This window comes from Oncorhynchus keta, chromosome 34 (assembly GCF_023373465.1).
Source record: "Oncorhynchus keta strain PuntledgeMale-10-30-2019 chromosome 34, Oket_V2, whole genome shotgun sequence".
Classification (NCBI taxonomy): Eukaryota; Metazoa; Chordata; class Actinopteri; order Salmoniformes; family Salmonidae; genus Oncorhynchus; species Oncorhynchus keta.
Genome location: NC_068454.1, coordinates 18260436 through 18271993, shown reverse-complemented (window position 1 = coordinate 18271993; position 11558 = coordinate 18260436). Strand labels below are relative to the sequence as shown.

Below are 11558 nucleotides of genomic sequence, written 5' to 3'. Positions count from 1 at the left end.
AGGGGTAGAGTAGACTGTTGGTATGACAGGGAAACAGAGTGAGGGGTAGAGTAGACTGTTGGTATGACAGGGAAACAGAGTGAGGGGTAGAGTAGACTGTAGGCATGACAGGGAAACAGAGTGAGGGGAAGAGTAGACTGTAGGCATGACAGGGAAACAGAGTGAGGGGTAGAGTAGACTGTTGCTATGACAGGGAAACAGAGTGAGGGGTAGAGTAGACTGTTGGTATGACAGGGAAACAGAGTGAGGGGTAGAGTAGACTGTTGGTATGACAGGGAAACAGAGTGAGGGGTAGAGTAGACTGTAGGCATGACAGGGAAACAGAGTGAGGGGTAGAGTAGACTGTAGGCATAACAGGGAAACAGAGTGAGGGGAAGAGTAGACTGTAGGCATGACAGGGAAACAGAGTGAGGGGTAGAGTAGACTGTAGGCATAACAGGGAAACAGAGTGAGGGGTAGAGTAGACTGTTGGTATGACAGGGAAACATAGTGAGGGGTAGAGTAGTATGACAGGGGAACAGAGTGAGGGGTAGAGTAGACTGTTGGTATGACAGGGAAACAGAGTGAGGGGTAGAGTAGACTGTTGGTATGACAGGGAAACAGAGTGAGGGGTAGAGTAGACTGTAGGCATGACAGGGAAACAGAGTGAGGGGTAGAGTAGACTGTAGGCATAACAGGGAAACAGAGTGAGGGGAAGAGTAGTATGAAAGGGAAACAGAGTGAGGGGTAGAGTAGTATGACAGGGGAACAGAGTGAGGGGTAGAGTAGACTGTTGGTATGACAGGGAAACAGAGTGAGGGGTAGAGTAGACTGTAGGTATGACAGGGAAACAGAGTGAGGGGAAGAGTAGTATGATAGGGAAACAGAGTGAGGGGTAGAGTAGACTGTAGGTATGACAGCGGAACAGAGTGAGGGGTAGAGTAGACTGTAGGTATGACAGGGGAACAGAGTGAGGGTAGAGTAGACTGTAGGCATGACAGGGGAACAGAGTGAGAGGTAGAGTAGACTGTTGGTATGACAGGGAACAGAGTGAGGGGTAGAGTAGACTGTAGGTATGACAGGGGAACAGAGTGAGAGGTAGAGTAGACTGTAGGTATGACAGGGGAACAGAGTGAGGGGTAGAGTAGACTGTTGGTATGACAAAGGGAACAGAGTGAGGGGTAGAGTAGACTGTAGGTATGACAGGAAACAGAGTGAGGGGAGGTAGAGTAGTATGAAAGGAAACAGAGTGAGATTTAGAGTAGACTGTATGTATGACAGGGAACAGAGTGAGGGGTAGAGTAGACTGTTGGATGACAGGGAAACAGAGTAGGGTAGACTGTATGTATGACAGGGAAACAGAGTGAGAGGTAGAGTAGACTGTTGGTATGACAGGGAACAGAGTGAGGGGTAGAGTAGACTGTAGGTATGACAGGGAAACAGAGTGAGGGGTAGAGTAGACTGTAGGCATGACAGGGAAACAGAGTGAGGGGTAGAGTAGACTGTAGGTATGACAGGAAACAGAGTGAGAGGTAGAGTAGTATGAAAGGAACAGAGTGAGATTTAGAGAGACTGTATGTATGACAGGGAAACAGAGTGAGGGGTAGAGTAGACTGTAGGTATGACAGGGGGACAGAGTGAGGTGTAGAGTAGACTGTTGGTATGACAGGGGAACAGAGTGAGGGGTAGAGTAGACTGTAGGTATGACAGGGAAACAGAGTGAGGGGTAGAGTAGACTGTAGGTATGACAGGGAAACAGAGTGAGGGGTAGAGTAGACTGTACGTATGACAGGGAAACAGAGTGAGGGGTAGAGTAGTATGACAGGGGAACAGAGTGAGAGGTAGAGTAGACTGTATGTATGACAGGGGAACAGAGTGAGGGGTAGAGTAGACTGTAGGTATGACAGGGAAACAGAGTGAGGGGTAGAGTAGACTGTAGGTATGACAGGGGAACAGAGTGAGAGGTAGAGTAGACTGTTGGTATGACAGGGAACAGAGTGAGGGGTAGAGTAGACTGTAGGTATGACAGGGGAACAGAGTGAGAGGTAGAGTAGACTGTAGGTATGACAGGGGAACAGAGTGAGGGGTAGAGTAGACTGTAGGTATGACAGGGGAACAGAGTGAGGGGTAGAGTAGACTGTAGGTATGACAGGGGAACAGAGTGAGGGTGTAGAGTAGTATGAAAGGGGAACAGAGTGAGATTTAGAGTAGACTGTATGTATGACAGGGAAACAGAGTGAGGGTAGAGTAGACTGTAGGTATGACAGGGAACAGAGTGAGGGGTAGAGTAGACTGTAGGTATGACAAGGGAACAGAGTGAGGGGTAGAGTAGACTGTAGGTATGACAGGGAAACAGAGTGAGAGGTAGAGTAGTATGAAAGGGGAACAGAGTGAGATTTAGAGTAGACTGTATGTATGACAGGGGAACAGAGTGAGGTGTAGAGTAGTATGAAAGGGGAACAGAGTGAGATTTAGAGTAGACTGTATGTATGACAGGAAACAGAGTGAGAGGTAGAGTAGACTGTAGGTATGACAGGGGAACAGAGTGAGGGGTAGAGTAGACTGTAGGTATGACAGGGGAACAGAGTGAGGGGTAGAGTAGACTGTAGGTATGACAGGGAAACAGAGTGGGAGGTAGAGTAGACTGTAGGTATGACAGGGAAACAGAGTGAGAGGTAGAGTAGTATGAAAGGGGAACAGAGTGAGATTTAGAGTAGACTGTATGTATGACAGGGAAACAGAGTGAGAGGTAGAGTAGACTGTAGGTATGACAGGGGAACAGAGTGAGGGGTAGAGTAGACTGTTGGTATGACAGGGGAACAGAGTGAGGGGTAGAGTAGACTGTAGGTATGACAGGGAAACAGAGTGAGGGGTAGAGTAGACTGTTGGTATGACAGGGAAACAGAGTGAGGGGTAGAGTAGACTGTAGGCATGACAGGGAAACAGAGTGAGGGGAAGAGTAGACTGTAGGCATGACAGGGAAACAGAGTGAGGGGTAGAGTAGACTGTTGGTATGACAGGGAAACAGAGTGAGGGGTAGAGTAGACTGTTGGTATGACAGGGAAACAGAGTGAGGGGTAGAGTAGACTGTTGGTATGACAGGGAAACAGAGTGAGGGGTAGAGTAGACTGTAGGCATGACAGGGAAACAGAGTGAGGGGTAGAGTAGACTGTAGGCATGACAGGGAAACAGAGTGAGGGGAAGAGTAGACTGTAGGCATGACAGGAAACAGAGTGAGGGGTAGAGTAGACTGTAGGCATGACAGGGAAACAGAGTGAGGGGTAGAGTAGACTGTTGGTATGACAGGAAACATAGTGAGGGGTAGAGTAGTATGACAGGGGAACAGAGTGAGGGGTAGAGTAGACTGTTGGTATGACAGGAAACAGAGTGAGGGGTAGAGTAGACTGTTGGTATGACAGGGGAAACAGAGTGAGGGGTAGAGTAGACTGTAGGCATGACAGGGAAACAGAGTGAGGGGTAGAGTAGACTGTAGGCATAACAGGAAACAGAGTGAGGGAATAGTAGTATGAAAGGAAACAGAGTGAGGGGTAGAGTAGTATGACAGGGAACAGAGTGAGGGGTAGAGTAGACTGTTGGTATGACAGGGAAACAGAGTGAGGGGTAGAGTAGACTGTAGGTATGACAGGAAACAGAGTGAGGGGAAGGTAGGTATGACAGGGAAACAGAGTGAGGGGTAGAGTAGACTGTAGGTATGACAGGAACAGAGTGAGGGGTAGAGTAGACTGTAGGTATGACAGGGAAGAGAGTGAGGTGTAGAGTAGATTGTAGGTATGACAGGGGAACAGAGTGAGAGGTAGAGTAGACTGTTGGTATGACAGGGGAACAGAGTGAGGGGTAGAGTAGACTGTAGGTATGACAGGGGAACAGAGTGAGAGGTAGAGTAGACTGTAGGTATGACAGGGGAACAGAGTGAGGGGTAGAGTAGACTGTAGGTATGAAAGGGAAACAGAGTGAGGGGTAGAGTAGACTGTAGGTATGACAGGGGAACAGAGTGAGGTGTAGAGTAGTATGAAAGGGGAACAGAGTGAGATTTAGAGTAGACTGTATGTATGACAGGGAAACAGAGTGAGAGGTAGAGTAGACTGTAGGTATGACAGGGGAACAGAGTGAGGGGTAGAGTAGACTGTTGGTATGACAAGGGAACAGAGTGAGGGGTAGAGTAGACTGTAGGTATGACAGGGAAACAGAGTGAGAGGTAGAGTAGTATGAAAGGGGAACAGAGTGAGATTTAGAGTAGACTGTATGTATGACAGGGGAACAGAGTGAGGTGTAGAGTAGTATGAAAGGGGAACAGAGTGAGATTTAGAGTAGACTGTATGTATGACAGGGAAACAGAGTGAGAGGTAGAGTAGACTGTAGGTATGACAGGGGAACAGAGTGAGGGGTAGAGTAGACTGTAGGTATGACAGGGGAACAGAGTGAGGGGTAGAGTAGACTGTAGGTATGACAGGGAAACAGAGTGGGAGGTAGAGTAGACTGTAGGTATGACAGGGAAACAGAGTGAGAGGTAGAGTAGTATGAAGGGGAACAGAGTGAGATTTAGAGTAGACTGTATGTATGACAGGAAACAGAGTGAGAGGTAGAGTAGACTGTAGGTATGACAGGGGAACAGAGTGAGGGGTAGAGTAGACTGTTGGTATGACAGGGGAACAGAGTGAGGGGAGTAGTATGACAGGGAAACAGAGTGAGGGGTAGAGTAGACTGTAGGTATGACAGGGAAACAGAGTGAGGGGTAGAGTAGACTGTAGGTATGACAGGGGAACAGAGTGAGGGGTAGAGTAGACTGTATGTATGACAGGGGAACAGAGTGAGGGGTAGAGTAGACTGTAGGTATGACAGGGGAACAGAGTGAGGGGTAGAGTAGACTGTAGGTATGACAGGGGAACAGAGTGAGGGGTAGAGTAGACTGTAGGTATGACAGGGGAACAGAGTGAGAGGTAGAGTAGACTGTTGGTATGACAGGGGAACAGAGTGAGGGGTAGAGTAGACTGTAGGTATGACAGGGGAACAGAGTGAGGGGTAGAGTAGACTGTAGGTATGACAGGGGAACAGAGTGAGGGGTAGAGTAGACTGTAGGTATGACAGGGAAACAGAGTGAGGGGTAGAGTAGACTGTACGTATGACAGGGAAACAGAGTGAGGGGTAGAGTAGTATGAAAGGGGAACAGAGTGAGAGGTAGAGTAGACTGTATGTATGACAGGGGAACAGAGTGAGGGGTAGAGTAGACTGTAGGTATGACAGGGGAACAGAGTGAGGGGTAGAGTAGACTGTTGGTATGACAAGGGGAACAGAGTGAGGGGTAGAGTAGACTGTAGGTATGACAGGGAAACAGAGTGAGGAGGTAGAGTAGTATGAAAGGGAACAGAGTGAGATTTAGAGTGAGACTGTATGTATGACAGGGGAACAGAGTGAGGTGTAGAGTAGTATGAAAGGGAACAGAGTGAGATTTAGAGTAGACTGTATGTATGACAGGGAAACAGAGTGAGGGTAGAGTAGACTGTAGGTATGACAGGGGAACAGAGTGAGGGGTAGAGTAGACTGTAGGTATGACAGGGGAACAGAGTGAGGGGTAGAGTAGACTGTAGGTATGACAGGGAAACAGAGTGAGAGGTAGAGTAGACTGTAGGTATGACAGGAAACAGAGTGAGGTGTAGAGTAGTATGAAAGGGGAACAGAGTGAGATTTAGAGTAGACTGTATGTATGACAGGGAAACAGAGTGAGAGGTAGAGTAGACTGTAGGTATGACAGGGAACAGAGTGAGGGGTAGAGTAGACTGTTGGTATGACAGGGGAACAGAGTGAGGGGTAGAGTAGACTGTAGGTATGACAGGAAACAGAGTGAGGAGTAGAGTAGACTGTAGGTATGACAGGGAAACAGAGTGAGGGGTAGAGTAGACTGTAGGTATGACAGGGGAACAGAGTGAGGGGTAGAGTAGACTGTAGGTATGACAGGAAACAGAGTGAGAGGTAGAGTAGACTGTAGGTATGACAGGGGAAACAGAGTGAGGGGTAGAGTAGACTGTAGGTATGACAGGGGAACAGAGTGAGGGGTAGAGTAGACTGTAGGTATGACAGGAAACAGAGTGAGGGGTAGAGTAGACTGTAGGTATGACAGGGGAACAGAGTGAGGGGTAGAGTAGACTGTATGTATGACAGGAAACAGAGTGAGGGGTAGAGTAGACTGTAGGTATGACAGGAAACAGAGTGAGGGGGAGTAGACTGTAGGTATGACAGGAAACAGAGTGAGGGTAGAGTAGACTGTATGTATGACAGGGGAACAGAGTGGGGGTAGAGTAGACTGTAGGTATGACAGGGGAACAGAGTGAGGGTAGAGTAGACTGTAGGTATGACAGGAAACAGAGTGAGGGGTAGAGTAGTATGATAGGGAAACAGAGTGAGGGGTAGAGTAGAATGTTGGTATGATAGTGAAACAGAGTGAGGGGTAGAGTAGACTGTATGTATGACAGGGAAACAGAGTGAGAGGTAGAGTAGACTGTATGTATGACAGGGGAACAGAGTGAGGGGTAGAGTAGACTGTAGGTATGACAGGGAAACAGAGTGAGAGGTAGAGTAGACTGTAGGTATGACAGGGAAACAGAGTGAGAGGTAGAGTAGACTGTAGGTATGACAGGGAAACAGAGTGAGGGGTAGAGTAGACTGTATGTATGACAGGGGAACAGAGTGAGGGGTAGAGTAGACTGTAGGTATGACAGGGAAACAGAGTGAGAGGTAGAGTAGACTGTAGGTATGACAGGGAAACAGAGTGAGAGGTAGAGTAGACTGTAGGTATGACAGGGGAACAGAGTGAGAGGTAGAGTAGACTGTAGGTATGACAGGGAAACAGAGTGAGAGGTAGAGTAGACTGTAGGTATGACAGGGGAACAGAGTGAGGGGTAGAGTAGACTGTAGGTATGACAGGGGAACAGAGTGAGAGGTAGAGTAGACTGTAGGTATGACAGGGAAACAGAGTGAGGGGTAGAGTAGACTGTAGGTATGACAGGGGAACAGAGTGAGGGTAGAGTAGACTGTATGTATGACAGGGAAACAGAGTGAGAGGTAGAGTAGACTGTAGGTATGACAGGGGAACAGAGTGAGGGTAGAGTAGACTGTAGGTATGACAGGGGAACAGAGTGAGGGGTAGAGTAGACTGTAGGTATGACAGGGAAACAGAGTGAGGGTAGAGTAGACTGTATGTATGACAGGGAACAGAGTGAGGGGAAGAGTAGACTGTAGGTATGACAGGTAAACAGAGTGAGGGGTAGAGTAGACTGTAGGTATGACAGGTAAACAGAGTGAGAGGTAGAGTAGACTACAGGTATGACAGGGAAACAGAGTGAGAGGTAGAGTAGACTGTAGGTATGACAGGGGAACAGAGTGAGGGGTAGAGTAGACTGTATGTATGACAGGGAAACAGAGTGAGAGGTAGAGTAGACTGTAGGTATGACAGGGAAACAGAGTGAGGGTAGAGTAGACTGTATGTATGGCAGGGGAACAGAGTGGGGTAGAGTAGACTGTATGTATGACAGGGGAACAGAGTGAGGGGTAGAGTAGACTGTAGGTATGACAGGGGAACAGAGTGAGGGGTAGAGTAGACTGTAGGTATGACAGGAAACAGAGTGAGATTTAGAGTAGACTGTAGGCATGACAGGGAAACAGAGTGAGGGGTAGAGTAGACTGTAGGTATGACAGGGGAACAGAGTGAGGGAGAGTAGACTGTAGGTATGACAGGTAAACAGAGTGGGGGTAGAGTAGACTGTAGGTATGACAGGAAACAGAGTGAGGTAGAGTAGAGTATGTATGGCATGGGGAACAGAGTGGGGGGTAGAGTAGACTGTATGTATGACAGGGGAACAGAGTGAGGAGAGTAGACTGTAGGTATGACAGGGGAAACAGAGTGAGGGGTAGAGTAGACTGTAGGTATGACAGGGAACAGAGTGAGGGGTAGAGTAGACTGTAGGTATGACAGGAAACAGAGTGAGGGGTAGAGTAGACTGTAGGTATGACAGGGAAACAGAGTGAGGGTAGAGTAGACTGTAGGTATGACAGGGGAACAGAGTGAGAGGTAGAGTAGACTGTAGGTATGACAGGTAAACAGAGTGAGGGTAGAGTAGACTGTAGGTATGACAGGGAAACAGAGTGAGAGGTAGAGTAGACTGTATGTATGACAGGGAACAGAGTGGGGGTAGAGTAGACTGTAGGTATGACAGGTAAACAGAGTGAGGGGAGAGTAGACTGTAGGTATGACAGGTAAACAGAGTGAGGAGGTAGAGTAGACTGTAGGTATGACAGGAAACAGAGTGAGAGGCAGAGTAGACTGTAAGTATGACAGGGGACAGAGTGAGGGGTAGAGTAGACTGTATGTATGACAGGGAAACAGAGTGAGGGGTAGAGTAGACTGTAGGTATGACAGGGAACAGAGTGAGGGGTAGAGTAGACTGTAGGTATGACAGGGGAACAGAGTGAGGGGTAGAGTAGACTGTAGGTATGACAGGAAACAGAGTGAGGGGTAGAGTAGACTGTAGGTATGACAGGGAAACAGAGTGAGGTGTAGAGTAGACTGTATGTATGGCAGGGGAACAGAGTGGGGGGTAGAGTAGACTGTATGTATGACAGGGGAACAGAGTGGGGGTAGAGTAGACTGTAGGTATGACAGGGGAACAGAGTGAGGGTAGAGTAGACTGTAGTATGACAGGGAAACAGAGTGAGGGGTAGAGTAGATTGTAGGTATGACAGGGGAACAGAGTGAGAGGTAGAGTAGACTGTTGGTATGACAGGGGAACAGAGTGAGGGGTAGAGTAGACTGTAGGTATGACAGGGGAACAGAGTGAGGTAGAGTAGACTGTAGGTATGACAGGGGAACAGAGTGAGGGGTAGAGTAGACTGTAGGTATGAAGGGAAACAGAGTGAGGGGTAGAGTAGACTGTAGGTATGACAGGGGAACAGAGTGAGGGTAGAGTAGTATGAAGGGAACAGAGTGAGATTTAGAGTAGACTGTATGTATGACAGGGAAACAGAGTGAGAGGTAGAGTAGACTGTAGGTATGACAGGGGAACAGAGTGAGGGGTAGAGTAGACTGTTGGTATGACAAGGGAACAGAGTGAGGGGTAGAGTAGACTGTAGGTATGACAGGGAAACAGAGTGAGAGGTAGAGTAGTATGAAAGGGGAACAGAGTGAGATTTAGAGTAGACTGTATGTATGACAGGGGAACAGAGTGAGGTGTAGAGTAGTATGAAAGGGGAACAGAGTGAGATTTAGAGTAGACTGTATGTATGACAGGGAAACAGAGTGAGAGGTAGAGTAGACTGTAGGTATGACAGGGGAACAGAGTGAGGGGTAGAGTAGACTGTAGGTATGACAGGGGAACAGAGTGAGGGGTAGAGTAGACTGTAGGTATGACAGGGAAACAGAGTGGGAGGTAGAGTAGACTGTAGGTATGACAGGGAAACAGAGTGAGAGGTAGAGTAGTATGAAAGGGGAACAGAGTGAGATTTAGAGTAGACTGTATGTATGACAGGGAAACAGAGTGAGAGGTAGAGTAGACTGTAGGTATGACAGGGGAACAGAGTGAGGGGTAGAGTAGACTGTTGGTATGACAGGGGAACAGAGTGAGGGGTAGAGTAGACTGTAGGTATGACAGGAAACAGAGTGAGGGGTAGAGTAGACTGTAGGTATGACAGGAAACAGAGTGAGGGGTAGAGTAGACTGTAGGCATGACAGGAAACAGAGTGAGGGGTAGAGTAGACTGGGAAACAGAGTGAGGGGTAGAGTAGACTGTTGGTATGACAGGGAAACAGAGTGAGGGGTAGAGTAGACTGTTGGTATGACAGGAAACAGAGTGAGGGGTAGAGTAGACTGTTGGTATGACAGGAAACAGAGTGAGGGGTAGAGTAGACTGTAGGCATGACAGGGAAACAGAGTGAGGGGTAGAGTAGACTGTAGGCATAACAGGGAAACAGAGTGAGGGGAAGAGTAGACTGTAGGCATGACAGGAAACAGAGTGAGGGGTAGAGTAGACTGTAGGCATGACAGGAAACAGAGTGAGGGGTAGAGTAGACTGTTGGTATGACAGGAAACATAGTGAGGGGTAGAGTAGTATGACAGGGGAACAGAGTGAGGGGTAGAGTAGACTGTTGGTATGACAGGAAACAGAGTGAGGGGTAGAGTAGACTGTAGGTATGACAGGGAAACAGAGTGAGGGGTAGAGTAGACTGTAGGCATGACAGGGAAACAGAGTGAGGGGTAGAGTAGACTGTAGGCATGACAGGGAAACAGAGTGAGGGGGAAGACTGTAGTATGAAGGGAAACAGAGTGAGGGGTAGAGTAGTATGACAGGGGAACAGAGTGAGGGGTAGAGTAGACTGTTGGTATGACAGGGAAACAGAGTGAGGGGTAGAGTAGACTGTAGGTATGACAGGGAAACAGAGTGAGGGGAAGAGTAGTATGATAGGGAAACAGAGTGAGGGGTAGAGTAGACTGTAGGTATGACAGCAGAACAGAGTGAGGGGTAGAGTAGACTGTAGGTATGACAGGGGAAGAGAGTGAGGTGTAGAGTAGATTGTAGGTATGACAGGGGAACAGAGTGAGAGGTAGAGTAGACTGTTGGTATGACAGGGGAACAGAGTGAGGGGTAGAGTAGACTGTAGGTATGACAGGGGAACAGAGTGAGAGGTAGAGTAGACTGTAGGTATGACAGGGGAACAGAGTGAGGGGTAGAGTAGACTGTAGGTATGAAAGGGAAACAGAGTGAGGGGTAGAGTAGACTGTAGGTATGACAGGGGAACAGAGTGAGGTGTAGAGTAGTATGAAAGGGGAACATAGTGAGATTTAGAGTAGACTGTAAGTATGACAGGGAAACAGAGTGAGAGGTAGAGTAGACTGTAGGTATGACAGGGGAACAGAGTGAGGGTAGAGTAGACTGTTGGTATGACAAGGGAACAGAGTGAGGGGTAGAGTAGACTGTAGGTATGACAGGGAAACAGAGTGAGAGGTAGAGTAGTATGAAAGGGAACAGAGTGAGATTTAGAGTAGACTGTATGTATGACAGGGAACAGAGTGAGGGTGTAGAGTAGTATGAAAGGGGAACAGAGTGAGATTTAGAGTAGACTGTATGTATGACAGGGAAACAGAGTGAGAGGTAGAGTAGACTGTAGGTATGACAGGGGAACAGAGTGAGGGGTAGAGTAGACTGTAGGTATGACAGGGGAACAGAGTGAGGGGTAGAGTAGACTGTAGGTATGACAGGAAACAGAGTGGGAGGTAGAGTAGACTGTAGGTATGACAGGAAACAGAGTGAGAGGTAGAGTAGTATGAAAGGGGAACAGAGTGAGATTTAGAGTAGACTGTATGTATGACAGGGAAACAGAGTGAGAGGTAGAGTAGACTGTAGGTATGACAGGGGAACAGAGTGAGGGGTAGAGTAGACTGTTGGTATGACAGGGGAACAGAGTGAGGGGTAGAGTAGACTGTAGGTATGACAGGGAAACAGAGTGAGGGGTAGAGTAGACTGTAGGTATGACAGGGAAACAGAGTGAGGTGTAGAGTAGACTGTATGTATGGC

General features: G+C 48.0%; 1 long non-coding RNA gene across 4 annotated transcripts; it reads left to right on the top strand.

Annotated features, from left to right (window-relative positions):
* The first annotated feature begins 2147 nt into the window (after nt 1-2147).
* On the top strand, nt 2148-11558 carry LOC127915039 (uncharacterized). Of its 4 annotated transcripts, XR_008089998.1 has the most exons (4): nt 2292-2417; nt 2655-2703; nt 3974-4507; nt 11298-11558. It is a non-coding gene; the product is annotated as an uncharacterized LOC127915039 (long non-coding RNA). The 4 variants fall into 4 exon arrangements; XR_008089999.1 differs by lacking the exons at nt 2292-2417; nt 2655-2703 and adding an exon at nt 2148-2197; XR_008089996.1 differs by lacking the exon at nt 2655-2703 and having other exon boundaries at nt 2292-2415; nt 3997-4507.